The sequence below is a fragment of the Petromyzon marinus genome, chromosome 35, assembly GCF_048934315.1.
Source record: "Petromyzon marinus isolate PM22_M1 ecotype Great Lakes invasive population chromosome 35, UKy_Petmar_22M1.pri1.0, whole genome shotgun sequence".
In the NCBI taxonomy this organism is placed as follows: domain Eukaryota; kingdom Metazoa; phylum Chordata; class Hyperoartia; order Petromyzontiformes; family Petromyzontidae; genus Petromyzon; species Petromyzon marinus.
In genome coordinates, this window is record NC_133701.1 from 8525974 (window position 1) to 8549202 (window position 23229).

At 48.1% G+C, this 23229-nt stretch overlaps 1 long non-coding RNA gene across 2 annotated transcripts; it reads right to left on the reverse strand.

Annotated features, from left to right (window-relative positions):
• Positions 1–558: 558 nt before the first annotated feature.
• Positions 559–22326, reverse strand: LOC116948935 (uncharacterized). 2 transcript variants are annotated; one of them, XR_004403879.2, is made up of 5 exons: positions 22081–22326; positions 10833–10959; positions 1977–2076; positions 1442–1583; positions 559–1005 (listed from the first exon to the last, which is right to left on the reverse strand). It is a non-coding gene; the product is annotated as an uncharacterized LOC116948935 (long non-coding RNA). The 2 variants fall into 2 exon arrangements; XR_012945988.1 differs by lacking the exon at positions 22081–22326 and adding an exon at positions 20948–21593.
• Between the last annotated feature and the right edge of the window lie 903 nt (positions 22327–23229).

The following is a 23229-nucleotide window of genomic DNA, read 5'->3' on the forward strand; positions in this document are numbered from 1 at the left end:
GCCTTAATAATAGATCCTCGCTAACAACCTGTGCCCCAACAGCCTGGAGGATCTGTGTCTGTTGTGTGCCAGCGAGACACAACGAGGGCGTCACACCGAGGAGACGGAGCGATGAATTTCAGCTTGCGTGCAGATGCCGGGTAGATTTCTACATCGTAGGATCGTGAGAGATGGCGACGGCTTGGGGGATGTCTTCATCCAGCAGCGGATTGATCACGATCATGAGCAACGACTCGCATTGTGTATGTTAATACTCCACGCTCCCACAGGCAACCGTGGCATAAGAAGAGGGACCGTAAGGGCTCCGCTGGAGGAAGAGATTTCAGCATGTGGGACTGGGAGATGGAGTTGGTTATTTTAACCAGATGCCTTCAATTTATCCACCGGAGGAATTTAATATTACCGGTTTTTTTGGTAAATCCCCCAACTACATGAAAACCTGGTAAAGGTTTTCAAGTAACACTTTGTGACACGCAGATAATAAGGCACATCACACAATTCCCCAGATTTAGTTTTCGCTAAATGTGCCCGACAATATATTTTACATTCACGCGTGGGGCATTTCCGTGTAACTGTTTTATTTAAATGAACACTTGCAAAGCGTGATCAATCAAACGGCTTAACTCCAAACCAGCTTTTTTCACATTTTTACACGTAAAATAAAGGACACCATGCAAGCAACATTCGTTTAAACCTTAGTTAAAAAGAGTTTGGGTGAATTTTTTTGTTCAAATAACTACATACAATTTTACTATCTCTTTAAATTGAAACTGAATTTGTATTCCATCAAAGTAATGCGTATACAAACATCATTCATCATCACCATCATCAAAAGTCACGGTCTATCTCGATTAGTCTCTCTGTGTGTTTACAAGATGGTCCATAAATTGGGTCGCATAGCCACGGCCACAGCGTGGCTTGTGTCTTTTCTTTTTCCGTTCATGAAGGAGCTGTGCGCGTCGGCCTTGTCGATGTTCTGATGCGGTTGATGGATCCACCGGTACCCTGGAGGAGGAATGTCAGAGCTAGGAGTTTGCGATGATGTTTGGGTCACGAATGTACTGTATGTACGTGGAACTTATTTCGCACCGTACGTGGTCAACCGTGCTAATCGGAGGTGCAGGGGTGAAGGTACACAAACTAAACGCAAAAAGCAGTTCCAAATACATAAGTCTTCAAATAGAAATTAATCTTGATTTGAAGCTTTCGTGGCTGCAGGAACCCATATTTATATATATATACCTACGTGACTTTACCGAAAGGACCAAATAGTATAAAAAGCAATTAGTTTAGAAACCCCGGGGTCTTCAATTCAATTCCCCGCCACAGCGAGCGTGAGTGGCGAGCGATGTCGGAGCCAACACGTGGGTTCACCCCTTCACCAACCCGTATTGACCAACGTAGCGAAGTATTGTAAAACAACAAGAAAAAAACACGTTACCATAATCTCGGCTGCAGCTTTGGCCGTTCTCGTTCGCGGTTTCCATGCGCACGCTGGTTCCGTTTTATTATCCGCTCCTCACTCCTCGGGGGTCCGTGACTCCATGACCGCGTGGGCCACAAATACACGAGTAATAAATCGTCTGCTTGAAGAAACATAAACAGTGACGACGCATTCTACGTCTCTATCCTCATTCTACTTAGGTTAACAATTAACTGCGGGGGGGTGGGGGTTTGACACACATACAACAATTAGTGTACGTGTCGCGTTGCCTATTTTCAGTGCCCGTTTTGTTATTGCCAACGTTTTGGGCAACAACGACTTTGATCGATTATTTGGCGGTGCCGCCGTTGCTGCTGCTCCGTTGTGAGTGGCACACAAGCACAAACAAACAATCATCAACAACAACAACAAAACTGAACACGTTTGTCTGCGGCATTGAGTCCTTAATTCTTTTTTTTCATAAAATATGTTTTTTTCCACATCCTCCCTTACATCATACATTGCAACATCGTGACATTATGGACGGCCTCACCTGTTCAAAGATTTAGGAATGGACTCCATGCACGTGCTGTATTATTCTTCCTTGTCCCTGAGCTCACAGCTGAGATGCTCCTCCAGTGCTGAGATTGGGTCTAATGGATACAGCCATTGAATGTGGGAGGGGGCTTCGTGATTCTAACACGTACTCAGTGTGGCTTTTCTGGCTGCTGTATTGAAAGTCCTTAACTAAATGTTCTCTTCTCGAGTCAGTCCTACTTCTCCTAGGCCCGAGGCCTTAAATAAAAACATATATACAATAGGTGACGTTTCGGGCAATGGCCCTTTTTCATAGCGCATAAATAGAGAGGACAGAAGAGAGATTGAGTGGATGAGATTTTGAAGACTGCGCTTTACACCATAGAGCCTGATGAGAATTACATTTTAAAAATATATATTTTCTCATGACTGACTTTTTCTAAAATAGCCACATGAGTAGTTGCGTAATCATAGCTACTAAGCAACAGACAGACATTTCAATCAAAAAAAGTATTACCATTGATGAAATTTACCCAGCTTTGTACGAAGGAATAAACCCAATTGCAACAAAATTTTACACTCAATGTAATTTCGCGATTGGGTCATCTTCACGAGCATTAAAGTGGCCCCCATGTTACAGACTGACATGTGCACCGGCAGACAGACAGACACGACTAATGTGTTAACGCTTTCAATCAGGCGGTTGAACGCGTGGTTAAAAAATAAAAATATATATATAAAATAAATATATCTGGCTCCTCCCCTCGGTCTTAAGAAAACTCCCATCTGCGTGTCCCATCGCAGACGTTTCCAAAATAAAAGCAACGCCGCGTGATCTAAGCCTGGATCTGCTTCACATCACGAGGGTTAATGGCAGGGTGAGAAGACTCCCGGGTGAGAAGGGTTGGCTCGGAGAAAAGGCCGTAGGTAATTTCAAACCGTGTGTGCTTTGGCCTGAGTGTCCACACTTATAACGGCAAACTTTTCCACCACGCGTTTATACATTTCTGGCAGTAAATTCACGAGCGTATACCGAGGTTTTTTTTAAGTATCTAAAAGCCATTTTTTTCCTCTCTATCTTTAATAATAGCAATAATCATCTCTGAGGTTGTGCCAAATGTGGCGATTTAATTGCATTTTTTTGGTTTCGTGATTCATTTATCCAGGAAATTTTGACTGAGTCTGAGGCCTTTTCATTGCCGTATTCTCGGGATAATTACAGCACATTTTCTTCCCATGACTTTGAAAACAAAAGTTGGGGGTGTATCTTATTATCGCGTGTGTTAGAGCAGATTTGTGTAACTTTATTGGCACAGGACACAGGTTTGGAGTGTCTTATTTTCCGGAACATCTGATCACGCGGAGTATATTTAACTATATATTATTTTACCAGGTAAGGCCCACTGAGCTGTATACAGTGAGGAAAGAAAGTATTTGATCCTCTGCTGATTTTGTACGTTTGCCCACTGACAAATAAATGATCAGTCTATAATTTTAATGTTAGTTTTATTTGAACAGTGAGAGACAGAATAACAGCAACAAAATCCAGAAAAAACGCATTTCAAAAATGTTATAATTTGATTTGCATTTTAATGAAGGAAATAAGTATTTGACCCCCACTCAACCAGAAAGATTTCTGGCTCCCAGGTGTCTTTTAAACAGGTAACGAGCTGAGATTAGGAGCACACTCTTAAAGAGAGTGTTCCTAATCTCAGCTTTTTACCTGTATAAAAGACACCTGTCCACAGAAGCAATCAATCAATCAGATTCCAAACTCTCCACCATGGCCAAGACCAAAGAGCTCTCCAAGGATGTCAGGGACAAGATTGTAGACCTACACAAGGCTGGAATGGGCTACAAGACCATTGCCAAGCAGCTTGGTGAGAAGGTGACAACAGTTGGTGCGATTATTCGCAAATGGAAGAAACACAAAAAAACTGTCAATCTCCCTCGGCCTGGGGCCCCATGCAAGATCTCACCTCGTGGAGTTGCAATGATCATGAGAACGGTGAGGAATCAGCCCAGAACTACACGGGAGGATCTGGTCAATGATCTCAAGGAAGCTGGGACCATAGTCACCAAGAAAACAATTGGTAACACACTACGCCGTGAAGGACTGAAATCCTGCAGCGGCCGCAAGGTCCCCCTGCTCAAGAAAGCACATATACATGCCCGTCTGAAGTTTGCCAATAAACATCTGAATGATTCAGAGGACAACTGGGTGAAAGTGTTGTGGTCAGATGAGACCAAAATGGAGCTCTTTGGCATCAACTCAACTCGCCGTGTTTGGAGGAGGAGGAATGCTGCCTATGACCCCAAGAACACCATCCCTACCGTCAAACACGGAGGTGGAAACATTATGCTTTGGGGGTGTTTTTCTGCTAAGGGGACAGGACAACTTCACCGCATCAAAGGGACGATGGACGGGGCCATGTACCGTGAAATCTTGGGTGAGAACCTCCTTCCCTCAGCCAGGGCATTGAAATGGGTCGTGGATGGGTATTCCAGCATGACAATGACCCAAAACACACGGCCAAGGCAACAAAGGTGTGGCTCAAGAAGAAGCACATTAAGGTCCTGGAGTGGCCTAGCCAATCTCCAGACCTTAATCCCACAGAAAATCTATGGAGGGAGCTGAAGGTTCGAGTTGCCAAACGTCAGCCTCGAAACCTTAATGACTTGAAGAAGATCTGCAAAGAGGAGTGGGACAAAATCCCTCCTGAGATGTGTGCAAACCTGGTGGCCAACTACAAGAAACGTCTGACCTCTGTGATTGCCAACAAGGGTTTTGCCACCAAGTACTAAGTCATGTTTTGCAGAGGGGTCAAATACTTATTTCCCTCATTAAAATGCAATCAATTTATAACATTTTTGAAATGCGTTTTTCTGGATTTTGTTGTTGTTATTCTGTCTCTCACTGTTCAAATAAACCTACCATTAAAATTATAGACTGATCATTTATTTGTCAGTGGGCAAACGTACAAAATCAGCAGGGGATCAAATACTTTTTCCCTCACTGTAGCTCTTTTTCAGAAGCGCTCTGGCCACAAATGATGGTTCAACGAAATGGCTTATCACGTGGAAATGTATATCAGCCAAATACTCTAAATGCATGTTTCTAAACGTGGAGCGGAGAAAGCCGAAGTCCCAGAGAAAAATCCACGCGACCATGGGGAGAGAGAGAACATGCAAACTCCAGATATACAGGCGTCAGGGTCGGGATCGACCTCGGGCATATCAGGCGAGGTAGTTAGCATCTCGGTAACCATCTCACCCACGAGGCATTACACGCCCCCTAAACCCTGAAAATGCGTCGGAATTTTTGTCAAATAATTTAACAGAAGTCACGCAAATCATAGCTGTCCAACACAGTGTGCATAACGCACGGGGGAGGTGAGCAGAGGCGGGCCCTGCTTGTGATGTGACGTTCGACGATTCGCGAGAGAATTTTGGACGTGGGAGCAAAGCAAAGTGTCTGGAGAATGACCCCCATGCATAAGAGAGCGAGAGAATGAGCGCTACCTCAAACACATCACGGTTCCATGCGATCCACTAACCCCATAGCAGTCAGGTCGACGTCTTGTAGACGTCTTGTAGACGTCTTGTAGACGTCGTGTAGACGTCTTGTAGACGTCTTGTAGACGTCTTGTAGACGTCGTGTAGACGTCTTGTAGACGTCTTGTAGACGTCTTGTAGACGTCGTGTAGACGTCTTGTAGACGTCCTGTAGACGTCTTGTAGACGTCGTGTAGACGTCTTGTAGACGTCTTGTAGACGTCGTGTAGACGTCTTGTAGACGTCTTGTAGACGTCGTGTAGACGTCTTGTAGACGTCTTGTAGACATCTTGTAGACGTCTTGTAGACGTCTTGTAGACGTCGTGTAGACGTCTTGTAGACGTCTTGTAGACGTCGTGTAGACGTCTTGTAGACGTCTTGTAGACGTCGTGTAGACGTCTTGTAGACATCTTGTAGACGTCTTGTAGACGTCTTGTAGACGTCGTGTAGACGTCTTGTAGACGTCTTGTAGACGTCTTGTAGACGTCGTGTAGACGTCTTGTAGACGTCTTCCGCCGGCGATGCCCCGGATTGAAGCGGCGGTGCAGCGATTAGCGCTCTGTGCTACAAACCCGTCGACCTGTCGCACACCAGTCGCATATATCGAAACCAGCCATGTGCCACCTGAAGGTCGAATCAGCTTTAAATGAGCATCTGGTTCAGCGTGTATGTATCAGCACTGGAGAGACAAAGGCGGAAGAGCGTAGTAGGGGGGGGGGGCACATCCTGAACTTGTGTACTTGTGAAAGCCTTCATAGGCACTCACGGCACTTGGCCCAACAGCCTGTCTAAGGCTATACGGGGGATCTTTGTTTGCACACGTCTCAACAATTTTCGTCGGGCGCAAATTATAATAATTGCTTTATTGATGCTTTCAAATTTGACATTTAATTAAAATAAAAAATGGTCTACTATGTTAAACAGTCGTCTAAAGATTTCAGGCGGGCAATTGCCCCGTGAGCCCCCCAATGCTCCCCACCCCTCCCCCAACCCTCTGTGTGCCACTACACTCAACAAGTCTCAGAAGTGGTGTTAGAAATAATCCTGCGTTGTCAGTTTTATTTGATTAAATTACATTTAGCAAAGTGTCACTTTTGCGGATTGGCCCAGTTTGTGTTTAGCTCTCCCCCCGCGACGCGTTGGGTGTTGGTAATTGGCTGCCGTGCTTTAAAAAAAAATTATAACAAATCTTTGCTCTTGGACACGTGTTTATGTTTACGATTTAATTATTTAAAGAAATGAATAATATTGAAATACAATTTTTTATATATTTTTTTTAAATCCCTCTGGAAAAATGATCTCGTGCGTGCTACCAAGCACATCGCGCAATGCTATTTTTAATTGCACTGTAACTTTTATTATTAGTTTTCCATAAACACAAACATGTCAATGTTAACGTTTGTACTGTATATCTTCAGAATGTAATGCAACTTTCACTCTGCCGAAGAAAATATAATAAATACTGCAGCAGAGTCACGGTTAAGCTCTTTTATGAGTCATCATCATCATTAATCATGATTAATACACTGCTGGATGGAGGTATTCACATGAAATTACCACCGCACACAATCAAATGATGTTACAATCCTAAAAGACAAAGACCCTTGGAGAGTGAACAGAATGTGGGGCAAGTGCGATTCGTGAGCACCTATAAGGCTGACACAGAATAAGAATATTTATTAATCCTGGATAAATCTGATGAGCTATGAAGCTCTTTTTCACGGATTTGTGGCCAGCAACCACACCCGACCGCATATGTGTCCCAAGTGCTGATGTTTACACACCGCTCCGCCTACTCAAATAAGGCTGAATCGACCTAGGGAAGGCTCAGGACCAGTTCAAATATGTATCACCGATGTTGGCTGTGAGCAGGAATCCCACTCGATCACCGGGTTCGTAGCGCCGCACGCTAACCACTGCGCCACCGCTCCACACTCTCCACGGTTAGTTGAGCTCTGATATCATCACACCATCTCTCTGGTAGTTGACCTCTTGCGTATTTTTTCTCCTTTTCGCCGTCATTCTGTAACGAGTCCCGTCCATCCACCGTTTTGCCTCCTCGCGGCACGTGCAGCCCAAGCCCATTAACGGTTGGTAACGCTCGCTCTTCGCCTTATCCAGGGAGCCACGATTGGCGAGACGTTCACTCTCTCGCTTGGTACGAAGGAGGTTGTGGGTTCGATCCCGACCAATGATGCCTGCATATTTTGAATTTTCGTGTCTCTCTCCCCGTGGTAGCGTGAATTTGTCTCCGGATTCTCCGGTTTGTCCCTCCGCATTTAGAAACACGCACTTTCAGAGTATTTGGCTGTTATGAATTTCCACGCGATAAGCCACGTCGTTGAGCTATCATTTGTGGTCAGCTTCTGAAAAAAGAGCTATGTAGCTCAGTGGGCCTTACCTGGTAAAATATAAAATAGTTTACAGTAAAAATAATTGTTCATAGTTCATAGGTCCTATCCGTCTGCTCAACAGTGACGATGACCTCCTTTGCCAGTACCAAAATATAATAATAGGGTTTTTCCCATTTTTTATTGTTATTAGTGACAATGAGTCTGAATGAAATCCCTCCACTGCTGTCTGTTGCTCCATAATTTCAAGGCTTCGTTCGTCCCCAATCCCCCTCAGCTCTGCGTCAATATCGCAGTCAATATGATGTCCCTAACTGCCATATGTTCCTCATTAAGGCAAATTAAGTTCGCCTTAGCTTTTTCCCTTAAGGCTTGTTATTTATTTTATATAAAATGCATGATTTTTTTTATTCATATATTGCCAGCTTCTTGCTGGTTAAAGAAATATTCACTCCCCCCCTCCTCGAATATTTTTTTTTCAAAGCGGGAACATTTGTGCCTCCCACATTAATAATACTGTAATGATAATCATTTAGCCAGGAAAAAGCCACACTAACGTCAAGGATAGTTTTTTTTGTTCTGATGGATCCCGCATTGGGTTTTATTTTTGTTTTGGGAGGAAGGCGGAGCACCCGGAGAAAACCCCACAAGCACGAGGTTGGGCAACGCTCGATCTCCGTACAGATGGAAACAGACAGAGATGAGTCCACTTGCTGTACTGCCTTCTCCTGGCCAGCCCAGGCCACGTCACCTGGACGCCCATAGAAAGGGAGTGTAACAGCATTTTAGCAGCGATCCACAGATCCACTACCTCTGCGTTCGGGTTAAGGGTCAGAGTTAGGCACCTTTTTTCGCAGAGACCAAACCCAGACCTCTTTCTCAAGCAGCCTAGGCACATTTAGAACGGTGCAGTGTACTGCAACGAATGCACGTTCACGTTAAATTCTGTCGCAAAAGGTCTGAAGCCACCTGGTGAACATTATTGGTCTGGATTTGACCAAATACACTGGCACGTATAAATAATATCTTCGCAAACGTGACAATATGTGCACACATGTTGAACTTCTTTCGCACCGTACGTAGCCAAACCGTCCTTGTTGGACGCTGGACTGTTACGCACGACAATGTTTGCATTAACCAACCACCACGTGGCCTAACTCATGTGCAATAAAGTTCAACACAGTAACCGGTACCTGGTCTGGGCACAAACCAAATGCTGCCATCCAAAAACGGACGCCCATTCCCGCACTGCCCAGCTCATGCCGGGACCCAGGCGGCAATCCGAGTTAGGCGCTGCATTGTATAGCGACAAGTTAGGACCAAACGGATCGTTTGAAAATTGTACCGCTTAATTAACAGCAAAGTGAGCGATTGCTGCACACATTTGTTTGGGAAGTTGTCTTCAACATAAGTGGTAGCTCAAAATGCATATAGTTCATTGTTATATTATTTTACGTTATAATTAGTTAGAGTAGGTAAAGTGGTCAATGACGTTTAAACTACGTAAACGTTTGCTTTTCTAATAATAACAGACCATCACTTACAGCTGTTCTGCTCTCTCACACACAACTCCCTTTGGTGTAAAATCATCGCAATCAATGAGCAACTGAATCAATGCAACTTTCAAACCATCTCGTTGGCAGAGTCAATCACGAGATGGATAAGACCTCGGATTATTTGAGGTGGCTCGGAGGTCAGGAGCAATGAACTGGGACTGATGAGAATCCGAGTTTGAGTCGAGGTTGCAGCCGTCTGTGATTAAAACCGGATTCTTGATTCTGGTAATGAGTTGATGCTCACAACCCGGACACACCAATGATCGCACACAAACAGTATACCACCTCATTAAATTTGAGTCCTGCGCATCATCATCATCATCAAAATCATCCCCCACGCTCCTCGACGGCTGGATGAAGCCCTTTCGAAAATGTCACCATCTCTCACGGTCTTGTTATGCCAAAATCCACACAAAATCCTGGCACGCAAGCTGATTTCATCATCCTTCCATCGCCAGTCTTGCAAAGGCCCTGAGCTCCTGCAAACGAGCCAATCTCATTGCTCCATCTCCGCGGTGAACTTCCACTTGTGCACATTCTGTCCTTGCACTGCCACTCCGTCTCAACCACTGGCCATCAAAGGAGCACGAGCCATCACGCGAACTTCGATCATCCTCGCAGCGGCTTTTGATTAGCCATCGAACAATGAGAGTCACTGCATCGCGCGCTTTCATAAACGCCTTTGCGGCCGTCTGGAATGCTCTTCCCTCCGATATTAGGATGCCACTGGAGCGATGCACTATTAAATAATCTATATTGAAAAGTAATTTCTTTAGAACTGCTTTTAGTGTCTAGTTTGTTGGCCTTCTGCCGCACCTACGATTGCTGCGGTTGGCTACGTACAGTGCGAAAGAAGTTCAACAACATAATACAATATACATACATCGTCCCTCTTAGCGACGTCTCTAACTTGCGTACGTTCTCTGAACCACGTGTTCCCCTGCCCCGTCCCTTCAGTATAATTCCAAGCATTCAACTCATATAATTACAGTATACAACTGTACACATTAAAAAAAAACACGAAGGTAGGAGAAGGGAGGAGAGAATTGAAAGGGATTTTTTTTCTGTGCTTAATAAATAAATAAAAATTTCAGGAAGGAAAGGAAGCACAATGAAGTGCTGTATCCGTGAATCGCTGGGAGTAGGAAGGCTCCCCCACTTTTTGATCTGTTTTTAATTAAATTGAAGTAGGCACACATCAAACAACCATCCGCCCGGCCTCGCCAGACTGCCAATTCTGTCTATCGCCAGCCCGATTAACCTGGAAATTGCGGAGTGTTCTTTCTCCCCGTTTCTCGCTCCGTCCCCCACTCCCTCCTCAACTGTCCATCCATCCGCCACTCTTTAAAAAAAAATGACATGACATACATCGTGTCGGCATCAGTCAGTCTGCTGTGCTTCATAAACTCACCCGTGTTGGTTTTCACGGCTGCGGCCGCTGTGGTTCTCCGATGCGGTTTTTACCTCCTCCCTCCCTCCCTTCAGGATTTGAAACCGAGTGTCACTCGGCGCGATGTCCAACGGTTCAAGTTTCCGCTCTGCAACATCGCGGGCACGCGGAGCGAAACGTCGGACGCGGTGCACAACTCGAAGGCGCATCGGAGAGCCTGGTGAACTCCACTCGAATAAATTAATACACGCGGGGTAAAGTTTCACTTCGGAGCGGCTCACGACGCCCCGCGTCGCCAAAGACGCCGCTTAAGCCTTCTCAAAGATTTCCCGCCGCCAATGATCGGTGATATCTGTCAGGTGGCCGTGGTGTCACGTCTCCACCCCCCCCCCCACCCCGTATGTTTAAAAAGTCAGAAACAACGATATCGTCTCTCTCGGCCTTCAACCGTTGACGGGGGAGCTCTGCGATGAACGCGCGACACGAGAGCGGTGCCGCTCCCGTCAGTATCACGCAGCGTGGCCGCGCGCGACTTCTGGGAAGAAACAAAAAAACGTCCCGAACGGAGATTCGAGCGACGGATATCGAAGCAGCTTTGAAGGTGCAAGCGGTATTTCGCTGCTCTGTGTGTATTTAGTTTGTTGTCCTGCCCCGCCGCCCGCCCGCCGCCCGCCCGCACCTCCGATTAAGACGGTTGGCTACGTATGGTCCGAAAGAAGTTCAACATACGTGCATACAAGGTCGTCTGATTAATGGTGAAAAGAAATGGGACACGTTCTAGGTATATATATTTAGTATTATTATTAAAAGCGCTTGACTTGAAAACCAAGTCGATGTAAAAAATAGTTTAGCGTTTTGACAAGATGGCATAAAACCATTTTTGTCGGAATACTTGTATGATGATGCTTAGATATAGACACGATTTTTAAAAAATATATATATATCTGCTGTTACGTATCATTCAGAAACATGTTCACGGACAATGAAAGGTTAACAAGAACACAGCAAAGTGCTCTGAAAAGCGTGGGCAGACTCATGCTTGGATATACTTCAAGAGACACGCAGAGAGAGGAACACACGCATGGGTGAGGACCTACGCAGGTAAATACTATCAAGAGAAGCCAGTGGGCTCGGGCAGGACGCGTCGTTAGAATAGATTATGATGATGGTGCTGATGATGATGGTGGTGGTGACCCTTGGTCTAGAAGAGGTCAGCAAACCTGTCCCTCCGGAGCAACGTGCGTCTCTTTAAGGACTGCTCCGTGACGTTGCGGCTCTTGAAATATTGAGGGTGTGTTTTTTTTGTTTCGCTTATCGAATTCGAATAAAAAATGGCTCTACTCGTTATTTCGGTTGCCGACCCACGGTGAAGACCAACTGGTGGAGTGGCAGCCAAGGTATGGAACGTATCTGAGGGGACGCGGAACGCAGCGGACGGACGGATGAGGAAATCAGCCCGCGGTCCAGGTGCTAGGCGGATTGCAAGCATTGGTGAGACGGCTTTAGGAGTTGCCTTCATCCAGAAGTTGATCGATCGGGTCTGTCGATGATGGCAGTGAAGACGTGGACAAGAACGCACGGCGAAAGAGGGATGGCGGCACCACGGAGCTCACTCGCTGTTCGTCAACGGCCAAGAGAGCACCGCGGGGTTCCTCTCCTGCACGACTCCTCCACCCCGAGTTTGTGCTTGGCGGCGTAATGAGGCTTCCAGGTCTGTGCGGGAGCTCGGCGTGCAATCGGCTGCGATGGCAACAGCCTCCTCGAAAGATCGCCCTGCGCGAATCTGCCCCGACTTGAAAGCGTTCAAAATAAAAAGGTCTCGCACGCCGCCGAATCTTTTTTTTGTTCTCGTTCGTCGGTAGCCGCAAGCCCCCCCCGCACCCCCCAGCCCCGCCCCCCCCCCCCATTAATTTCCGCACGGCAACAAAAACAACAACATGCATAACAATGAAATTAACAACAACAATGAAGTACACGTGTTTCCAAATTGCCCAACGCATTGAAGTTTGCTAAAGCGATCGCATCGTTGGGAGCGTTCGTTTCACCCTCAGCTCTGTTTGTCTTATCCACCAGACAGAACCGTGGTTTTCATTATTTAATATATGCCTGGGATTTCCATGAACAATGTCAATTATTCCATAATGCCCGGGTATTTACCCAGCAGAGCCTCGCTGAGTCTCAAGACTATTTTTGCAGGAGGGTCCTGCATGGGGGATTTTTGGCCAATTCCTACAATGAGTGGGTTTGGCTTCATGTGGCCAGAAAATGGAGTGTATCTTAGAGAAAGCCCATGCTGATAAAGGGGATGACTCTTATTCCTCTTTTCTCGTACGGCTGCTGATGTAGATGCAGATCAACAACTACAATTTCACATTCCGGCGGTGAAGCCCAGATAACCGAGTCAGGACTAGCGGAGCGTATCCCTGTGATGTCTCCTTCGTATTGGTGGACCGCCCATTGCGTCGTTACGTGGGGCTAACACTGACATCTTCTGCACACTTAGATAATTATTTATGTATGTTGAACTTCTTTCGCACCGTACATAGCCAACCGCTCTAATCGGAGGTGCGGGGGAAGGTCAACACACTACATGCAGACTCAAACCAGTGAGTGAACCAAATCTATCTGCGGACCGCAACCATTGCTGTAACTGACATACCGGTCAATGTGGGCTGGTGAATGGGGCAGGATGGAGGGTGTCTAGGACCGACTCGCCACCGGCGTTTGCCACAACTAGGAATTGAACTCTGGTGACCGAGTTCAGAGGAAAACGTTATCCAATCATTGGGCCACCACATTCCCTCGCTGTTGCTTTGCCTCCCCCCCCCCCCTCCATACTGGGCATCTGTGAAAAAAAGCTTCATAGCTCTTAGGATTCCTCCAGTTTCAATTAAGATTCTGATTGTGAAAAGTTCTGCCGTGAGGGTTTATTGCGCCCACTTCATACAGCGCAGTGGTGCAGCGGTTTGCACACCGTGCTCTGAACCCCACCAGCCTGAGTTTGATTCCAGGCCAAGGCTAACATCAGTGGTGAGTGTTATCTGAATCGGGTCCTAGGGCACCCCCCCCCACCCTCTTTTTACCAACCCGTGTTAACCAGCGTGGTGAAGTATGGTCAAACAACTCCCACGACCGGCATGGCACAGAGAGCCTTTCATCCAACAGTGGATTGACAGAATTACATAACATGGACACTGCGGTGGCGGGATGTTAACTACCTCGCTTGGTATACAGGAGGTCGTGGGTTCAATCCCGACCCTGATGCCTGCTGTATATTTGGAGTTTGCGTGTGTCTCTCTCTCTCTCCCCGTGGTCGTGTGGATTTTTCTCCGGGTCCTCCGGTTTTTCCCACCACATTAAGAATCAAAGAATCAACATCACGCGTTGAGAGTCTCAGATTGCTATAAATGTCCACGCGATGATAAGCCAATTGGTTGAGCGATAATTTGTAGCCAGTCCGCTTCTGAAAAAAAACAATTGCTATATCGCTAAGTGGCCCTTACCTGATAAAATAAAAATAAATATATTTAGTTTTAGTCGATCCTTCCTGTTCCCGTTATACTTTTTTTGTGCTTATACCACCCCCCCCCCCCCCTCCAAACACGTACACACAGCTGCTTCCAACACGTCTGTCCAGCTTGGAAGAGGAGGCCAAGACACTCTCAAGGAGCTTCCTCGAGCGGAGCCCCTTCCGCCAGCAGTGTCGCGAGCGAGCCACTTGCAGGGCTGTGCCTTTGCAGCGCGTGCGATACGCAGAACCGCAGGGGGGAGCCGTCCCCGCTGCCCGTTCATTGTTTTCCCTCTCCTCCGCTGATTAGCGCGGCTAATTAGGGGCGGCAGTGATTGGAAGCTCATTGCCGACAAACTTTAACTGATTTTTGGACGTTTCTTTACTTTGCTTTAAGCCCGTGCATATTTGCTGACGGGCGTAAAGACGGAGCCTGGCCCTTTTCGTTGTTAAAATAAAAAAAAAGTTTTGAGGATTTCCTTGGCTGTGGATTAAAGCAATGGTGGAGGGATATCTGAACCGGTCATAGGTCTCCCCTAGGTCGACTTAGCCTTTAAACCAGTGGTGAGTGATATTTGAACATGTTGTGGGTCTCCCCTAGGTCGACTCAGCCTTTAAATCAGTGGTGAGTGATATTTGAACATGTTGCGGGTCTTCCCTAGGTCGACTCAGCCTTTAGACCAGTGGTGAGTGATATTTGAACATGTTGTGGGTCTCCCCTAGGTCGACTCAGCCTTTAAATCAGTGGTGAGTGATATTTGAACATGTTGTGGGTCTCCCCTAGGTCGACTCAGCCTTTAAATCGGTGGTGAGTGATATTTGAACATGTTGCGGGTCTCCCCTAGGTCGACTCAGCCTTTAAACCAGTGGTGAGTGATATTTGAACATGTTGTGGGTCTCCCCTAGGTCGACTCAGCCTTTAAATCAGTGTCTGGTGTGCTGTACAAACATCAGCACTGGGGGTAGACATGGATGTCCAGGTGGTGGTAACCACACATCCACCCCCTCATGCGTGTACTATTATGGTCTTAATAGGTACTCACTAACAACAATTGAAAAGGGAATACAAAAAAATCCACTAATTGCCTGAAATGCTTAAAACATAACAGGGAACATTGAGTTTGTCTGTAGTATTAATACATTGCATAATCAATGTAAGTTTCAGGCAATCTCTGCCATATGCTTCATGTTGTGAATGTGAATAATACTAAAACACATAACGGCTTTCTAATTAAACGCCACACAGAGTTATTTGCAAAAATACTTGTGCAAACAACAACAATGTCACCACGGGATGGCCTAGTCATTACGGCACTCGTGCCAGGATAGGTACACTTGAAAGCCAATGCGATGTCGTGCAAAGACAAAGATCACCCGTATAACCTGAACAGACCGTTGACGCAAGTGCTGTCAAGTATGAAGGCTGGCACTTCACACGAGCGGGTGGGTGGCCAACACCACGCCCGGCCGCCTTTGTCTCCCTCGCGTCAATGTATGCAGAACGCACCAGGTACTCATTTGAGACTGAGTCGACCTAGGGAAGGCACAGGACCGGTTCAGATAATCGTCACTGGTGTTGACCGTGAGCGGGAATTGAACTCGTAATCACATACGTACAACAGCGGAGGCTAGAGAATTTGTCGGGCACAGGGTGATCGTGCAAATGCACGGAGGTTAATTGAGCATGATTGGGTGCTAATTACGAGTCGACCGTGAGGGAAGACGCAGGACCGCTTCAGATAATCGTCACCGATGTTGGCCGTGAGCGGGAATCGAACTCGGGACGGCCGGGTTCGTAGCGCGAGCGCGCTAGCCACTACACCACCGCTCCCCCCATGCATTCGTCAGCACGCACGCGCGTGAATTGACGCTGATTACAGTTGGATATAATTAGGAAAGTCGGCTGGGAAAACGATGCTTACGATGTACTTGACAAGTAAAATGCACTTCTTGTCTGCACAAAACGACGTTAAGCCAAGCCATGCCTCTACAGTCTCTACCACTTTCCCATGCGTCGCTTACTATTACGCTACACTAGAGATATATATTAATTTTCAGATTTTTTTTTTCAATCCTCAGATGGACGGGAGGCCCCCTCCCCGTGTCAGTCTTGGGGGCTGTTTGTCAATACTTAACCAGGCTTGTCAATGCGGGTTTGTGAACGGGGATGGATGTCGGGAGAGCGGTGCTGTGTGGGTGTGTGTGTGTGGGTGGTGGGAAGCCAGGCGCTGTCTGGGTGCCGCCAACGATGTTAGCCTGGAATCTAACGCGTGATTTCGGGTGCGTGTGTAGCGGGTTACCAACTGCTTACATCACCACCGCCACGTATCCCCTGCAAAGCACGCTCGGCTACGTACATATATTAAAAATTTAAAGCGGGTGGAGGGAGAGTGCAATGGTTAACACGCTGTGCTATCAACCCTGCAATCTGAGTTCGATTGCAGGCCACGGCTAACATCAGTGGTGAGTGATGTCTGAACCGGTCTTCACCAATGTGCACTGAACATTGTGGTGAAGTATGGTCACCCCCCCCCCATCATCCCGCCTCCCCTCTCCCTCCCACGAGCAACAGGACAATTGGGGGGGGGACTGTCATCCAGCAGTGGATTGACAAAGGACTGATGATGATGATGATAAAAATAGCGACACGCAAAAGTTATGTAATTTTTTTTGTTACAAATCCATCTCTCTACGTGGGTAACCAAAGCGGCCGTTTCCCTTCTGCCCACAGACTGAGAGCCTCTTTGTTCTGCCTCGCAACACCGAGCTAGGGTCAAGGGATGTGGTGGAGGCGGGGAGGGTGGGGGTGGGTGATGGTGGGGGGGAGGGGAGCAGGAGGTGGTGGTGGGGGGTAGATGAGGGGGAGACGTGGAGGTTGTGGAGGCGCGGGGGGGGGCTGCAGGTGATGCTCAAAGAACACTGCCTTCCTGTAGCCCCGAATCTTGCATTATTTAATCTCAAATTACAAGTCTGTCTCGGCTGAGCCATTGTCATGGTAATTGACTGTGCTCGTCACTCGGAATTGACGCCGGCCACTGTGGGAACTGCGCTGGGGTTTATTTTCACGACTCCGTGTGTGCGTGTGTACATGCGTGCGTGCGTGTGTACATGCGTGTGTACATGCGTGTGTGCGTGGGTGCGTGTGTACATGCGTGTGTGCGTGCGTGTGTGCGTGTGTGCGTGTGTACATGCGTGTGTACATGCGTGTGTGCGTGTATGTGCGTGCGCGCGCCTAACGGGAGTTCATCGCGATTGTATTATTGTATTTTTCTCAGTGATGGAAGTAAGTTCCGTGGTCGTGTGTTACGATTGATTAAAATTGCGGTTGAAAATAATAGCTTGTTAAGTCAAACATCCGTAACACGAATCGTTGTCATTAGCAGAAGAATGTACAGTCCCGATATCAATCCACTGCTGGATGAAGATCGACCCATGCCGTGTCGGTCGGGGGGGGGGGTGGTTTTGACCATACTTCACCACGCCGACTCAGGACCGCTCTAGGTGTCACTCACCGCCTTTGTTAGGCGTGGCCAGGAATCAAACTCAGGGCGCCGGGTTCACGGCGTAGCGAGTTTCACCGCTCGCACTCCGATGTTCGTGTCATCGATGTCGTGAAAGAATTCGGAGCAAATCGTCAAAACGTCAATGTCAGAATCGGCGATCCTTGATGTTGATGTTGCGTGCCGGGTCACAAAATAACGTTCAGGTCACCGACCCAGATGACATTCAGAGCCCCGTGTTTCTGATAATTAAATGTAACGGGCCGCAGTGGTGATGGAAGAACATTGGTGGGCCCGAAGTAGAAATGATCATTGAGAGAGTCCCCCCACCCTCCCTCCATTTACATGCATTAATAAAATTCCACTGAGTGAAAGAGGAGGTGTAGAAAAGAGATGGAGATGTCGTGAGCTAAGAGGAATGTAGCCGTAAATAGCGGTGAAGATGAGAGTAGAGATATGGAGAAAGGTGAAAGATGACAGAGATACGTTGGATTGTTATTATCTTTTACATATTTCAATAGATTTGATGTTGAGTTGATATGGTATGGACACAGCATGTGGCGCAACCCTCTGTTTCATGAACACGGGCACCGCTTGAGATTCTCAGAGACCTGCACTTTTACTTGACTTTCCCTATGCCTTGCGCCGCAACTAGCTGAGACACCCATCACGACCGCCCCTACCACCAACCACCACAGCCACCCACCCACCAACCCACCCACCAACACACCCACCCACCACCCACATCGAGACTCGCGGTGAAACAGACGGAACGAGCCGCCCTCCACCGCAGACCCAAACCTTTGCGTCCGCGGCGGCTGGCTCAGTCGCCCACCCACCTTTCAGCGCGCCAGCCGCCCGCCAGCCGCTCGCCACTTTATCGGCGATTCTGACATCAGGAACACATTAGGGGGGGGGGGGGGCTTGACAATAGAATCCCATTTCCTTAAAATTACAGAACAGCGGGGAAAAATGCGAGGCCATTGCTGCAAAACGAGCCCAATGTTGATAGGAACCGCGGTTCGCGCGGCGTTTTTATTCGCCGCTCCCTCCTCCTCCACCCCCCCCCCCCCGTCATCTATGTACCAGTCTCTCTCTCTCTTTCTCCGCGTCTCTCGTTCGGTTTATTGTGCGATGTTTTACATTACAGCTCGGTCGGGGCTTTTTTTTTCTCTCCTCTCTCTCTCTCTCTATAAATGCCAAGCTCGTTCATCGTATTTGGTTTCTCAAACAGCAGACTGTGCGCCTGTTCCTAAAGCCCGTGTAACTTGTGGTGTAAAAACACACCGCTAATGCAGTAACGTCGCGGTCGGGTTTGAAGTCGAATTATTCCGTTGCCTTTTTTTGTTGCACGGAACGTTCTAGAATTATCTCTTTTTTTTACTTTATGCGGTAAATGCAAGCTTGTAGTTTTTTTTTCATGCAAGACGTACGGATCGGAATTGATGGGCAATGGCAAAGAAAATGTGTCTGAAAAGAGGCATAAAGAAGCGTGGAGAGACGCACGATTGGAATTACGCTGAGAGGCCGAAAGAGGAATGGCATGTAATTAGAGAGCATTCGCAGTTTTAAAGACATCGTTCAAAGTTGCTGGGGGGAAAAAAAGACTTAGTAGGACTCGGGCGGGAGGCTTCGCTAGAAGGGATGATGGCCAGCGGTCGAGACTAATAGAAGAGTGGCAGCCAAAGGTGGGGGGAACCACCGTCTGTGGTGTAAAGTCAACCGTGGAAATGTAACGGTGAAATCTCGACGGACTGTTGCATCGCCAGATTATCAGAGACGATGGCAGTTTTGGAGAGGCCTTCATCCAGCAGTCGATTGATCGTAGCTGCTGATGATGATGAGTTGAGAAAACGACTTATGATCAAATAAAAAACATTCGTCAATAAAAGTAGATACAATATGCCACGTTTTGGGCAATGGTCCTTCTACATAACACATCAGCAAGAGGATCATCACCTGAAACGTCACCTAATAACATATTTGTCCTGTTAAGGCTACGGTGTCATTGACGAGTGTGTTGATGTTATCCATTGTTGTTGTTACCGTAATTGTCCTTGTGCACGACCACCACCACCGCAGTAGCAGCAGCAGCAGAATCAGCAATACACAAACAAAACAAAACGAAGACACGACTACCACACAATGCGACGCTCACCGCTCCGAGTCACGGGTGGGAAAGTGCTGCCCTCTCCCGTGTGGACCAGAGGTCACGTGAAGGGATCTTCAGATGTAGCTCTATGACATCCACGTTCCGTGGGGGCTGTCCTCTCGGACAAAGCGTTGCACTGCTGCCCGCGAGGGTTCTGAATGGATTCTTTGTCCCGTTATGTGACGTCCGATAGCGCAATCGGAATAAAATTTGGGTAAAGAACAACAGAGAAACAGGAGACTCGCACTGACTTATGGAGTTTCTTGATATTTTTTTCTCTCTCTCTCTCTGCTTATTTGAAAGACTTTGAGGCTGTTTTTTTTGCAGCATCAAAACATTAAGAGAACAGAGAGAGCTACAGTTTCATAACATCATAAATGTCACAGTGTTTTCTACATGGGGGCAGTGCTCCTATGATTTTTTTTTGTTACAGCTGTGAGCCAGCGGTGGAAATTCCACATTCATATGACAGGGGGGAGAGGGGAGGGGGCAATTATCTCATAAGACACAAACCTTTTTTAGAGACACAATCGGCGGGTGGAAAAAACGACTCTTCAAGCCTGAAGTACCCACACTTTACCACACCGCACGCGAACTGCCGATTGCCTATCTACAGCGGTAGAGGGGGAGGGTGCGGAGAGGGGCAGATCTAATAAACCTGACCGTTGCTTCAACTGCCGTACCCGGTGATCAACCCAAATCGGCGACCTTTGGATTGCGGAGGTCCACGGCAGCATTCCCCTACTGACCCTCGTAGCCCCCACTCACAGTCCCGGCTGACCCATCCCACGCTGACCTGCCTTCAATCGCACTTGCTGGCCACTCACCCCAGAGCCCGCCAACGACCGCTAATAATCGCGATGACCAACTTCCATCGCAACCCACCCCGTCGCCACCCGTGCACACCAACCCCGCCACCCTCCCCCCCCCCCCACACCACACCCGAAGGGCCATCAAGCCCTCTCGCCGTGCTCACGTTTTTTTTAATCCGTGGATGTTTTCGGGAAGTGGCTGGCCTGAGAGCGGCGCTTCTGCGTGCGTCGGTCGGCGTTGTTGCGTCGCATTAGGCGCGCCTCGCTTGAAAGATACCGCATTAGCATTTTGTGTTTCCCAAGGCGAGCCCCGTCGCGATGCCGTTCCACCAAGTGGCTCCGTGCGAGCGCGCGCGCGCCTTTTCAAACGTCCGCGGGTGGCAAAACTCGCCGCGTCTGAGATCATACACGTGTGTGTGGGTGTGTGTGTGTTTATATATTTAGATTTGTTTTTGATTACCACGGCTGATGAGCACAAGGCCCAATATAAAACCCACACCTATTGGCCAGCTACAAACGGCACTGTTGACCTGCAGTGTGGTGAGCGAGTGGGTGAGTGGGTGGGTGAGTAGGCTCGTGAGTGAGTTGTCGTGACCTGTAGTGTGGTGAGCGAGTGGGTGAGTGGTTGGGTGAGTGAGTGGGTGAGTCGGCGAATGAGTGCATTGTTATCTGCAGTGTGGTGAGTGAGTGGGTGAGTGATTAGGTGAGTGGGTGGGTGAGTATGCTGGTAAGTGAGCTATTGTGACCGGCAGTGCGGTGATCGAGTGGGTGAGTGATTGGGTGAGTGGGTGGGTGAGTAGGCTGGTGAGTGAGCTGTTGTGCCCTGCAGTGTAGTGAGCGAGTGGGTGAGTGGTTGGGTGAGTGAGTGGGTGAGTATGCTGGTGAGTGAGCTATTGTGACCTGCAGTGTGGTGAGCGAGTGGGTGAGCGATTGGGTGAGTGGGTGGGTGAGTAGGCTGGTGAGTGAGCTGTTGTGACCTGCAGTGCGGTGATCGAGTGGGTGCGCGATTGGATGAGTGGATGGATGAGTGGGTGTGTGAGTAGGCTCGTGAGTGAGTTGTTGTGACCTGTAGTGTGGTGAGCGAGTGGGTGAGTAAGAGAGTAAGTGGGTGGGTGAGTAGGCGAATGCGTGTGTTGTGACCTGCAGTGCGGTGAGCGAGTGGGTGAGTGATTGGGTGAGTGGGTGTGTGAGTAGGCTCATGAGTGAGCTGTTGTGACCTGCAGTGTTGTGGCCGAGCACGGTACGAAAGAGACGAGAGAGTGAGGCTGGTAGAGCAGTGATTAGGGGTGCGACTCACTGCCGTCGAACAATTTACTCGGGTGAATCGGTGAGTGCTGGATCGCCGGTTCAATTCCATCCGGCAATAATTTGCATCCGCGGGCGTTCAGCAGCGCTGAAAGAGACAGGGACGTCCCACAAACTAATGCGCTGATCCTTCACGGGCAGAGCTGTGAGTCAATCGGTTCGTGCTCCTCGTGCGTCACGACGAAGGTGGCCCACAGCGACGTTGGTCTGTCGGGGCCTCTGAACGAGGAAGCACTTCGGGGGGTGAGGGGGGTGGTGACAATTCAGTCGAATGATGAAGCAAAGACGTGTGTCACTCACAAGACGTGTGTCACTCACAAGACGTGTGTCACTGTCACTCACAAGACGTGTCACTGTCACTCACAAGACGTGTGTCACTCACAAGACGTGTGTCACTCACAAGACGTGTGTCACTGTCACTCACAAGACGTGTGTCACTCACAAGACGTGTGTCACTGTCACCCACAAGACGTGTGTCACTCACAAGACGTGTGTCACTCACAAGACGTGTGTCACTGTCACTCACAAGACGTGTGTCACTCACAAGACGTGTGTCACTCACAAGACGTGTGTCACTGTCACTCACAAGACGTGTGTCACTCACAAGACGTGTGTCACCCACAAGACGTGTGTCACTCACAAGACGTGTGTCACTGTCACTCACAAGACGTGTGTCACTCACAAGACGTGTGTCACTGTCACTCACAAGACGTGTGTCACTCACAAGACGTGTGTCACCCACAAGACGTGTGTCACTCACAAGACGTGTGTCACTGTCACTCACAAGACGTGTGTCACTCACAAGACGTGTGTCACTGTCACTCACAAGACGTGTGTCACTCACAAGACGTGTGTCACTGTCACTCACAAGACGTGTGTCACTCACAAGACGTGTGTCACCCACAAGACGTGTGTCACTGTCACCCACAAGACGTGTGTCACTGTCACTCACAAGACGTGTGTCACTCACAAGACGTGTGTCACTGTCACTCACAAGACGTGTCACTGTCACTCACAAGACGTGTGTCACTCACAAGACGTGTGTCACTCACAAGACGTGTCACTGTCACTCACAAGACGTGTGTCACTCACAAGACGTGTGTCACTCACAAGACGTGTCACTGTCACTCACAAGACGTGT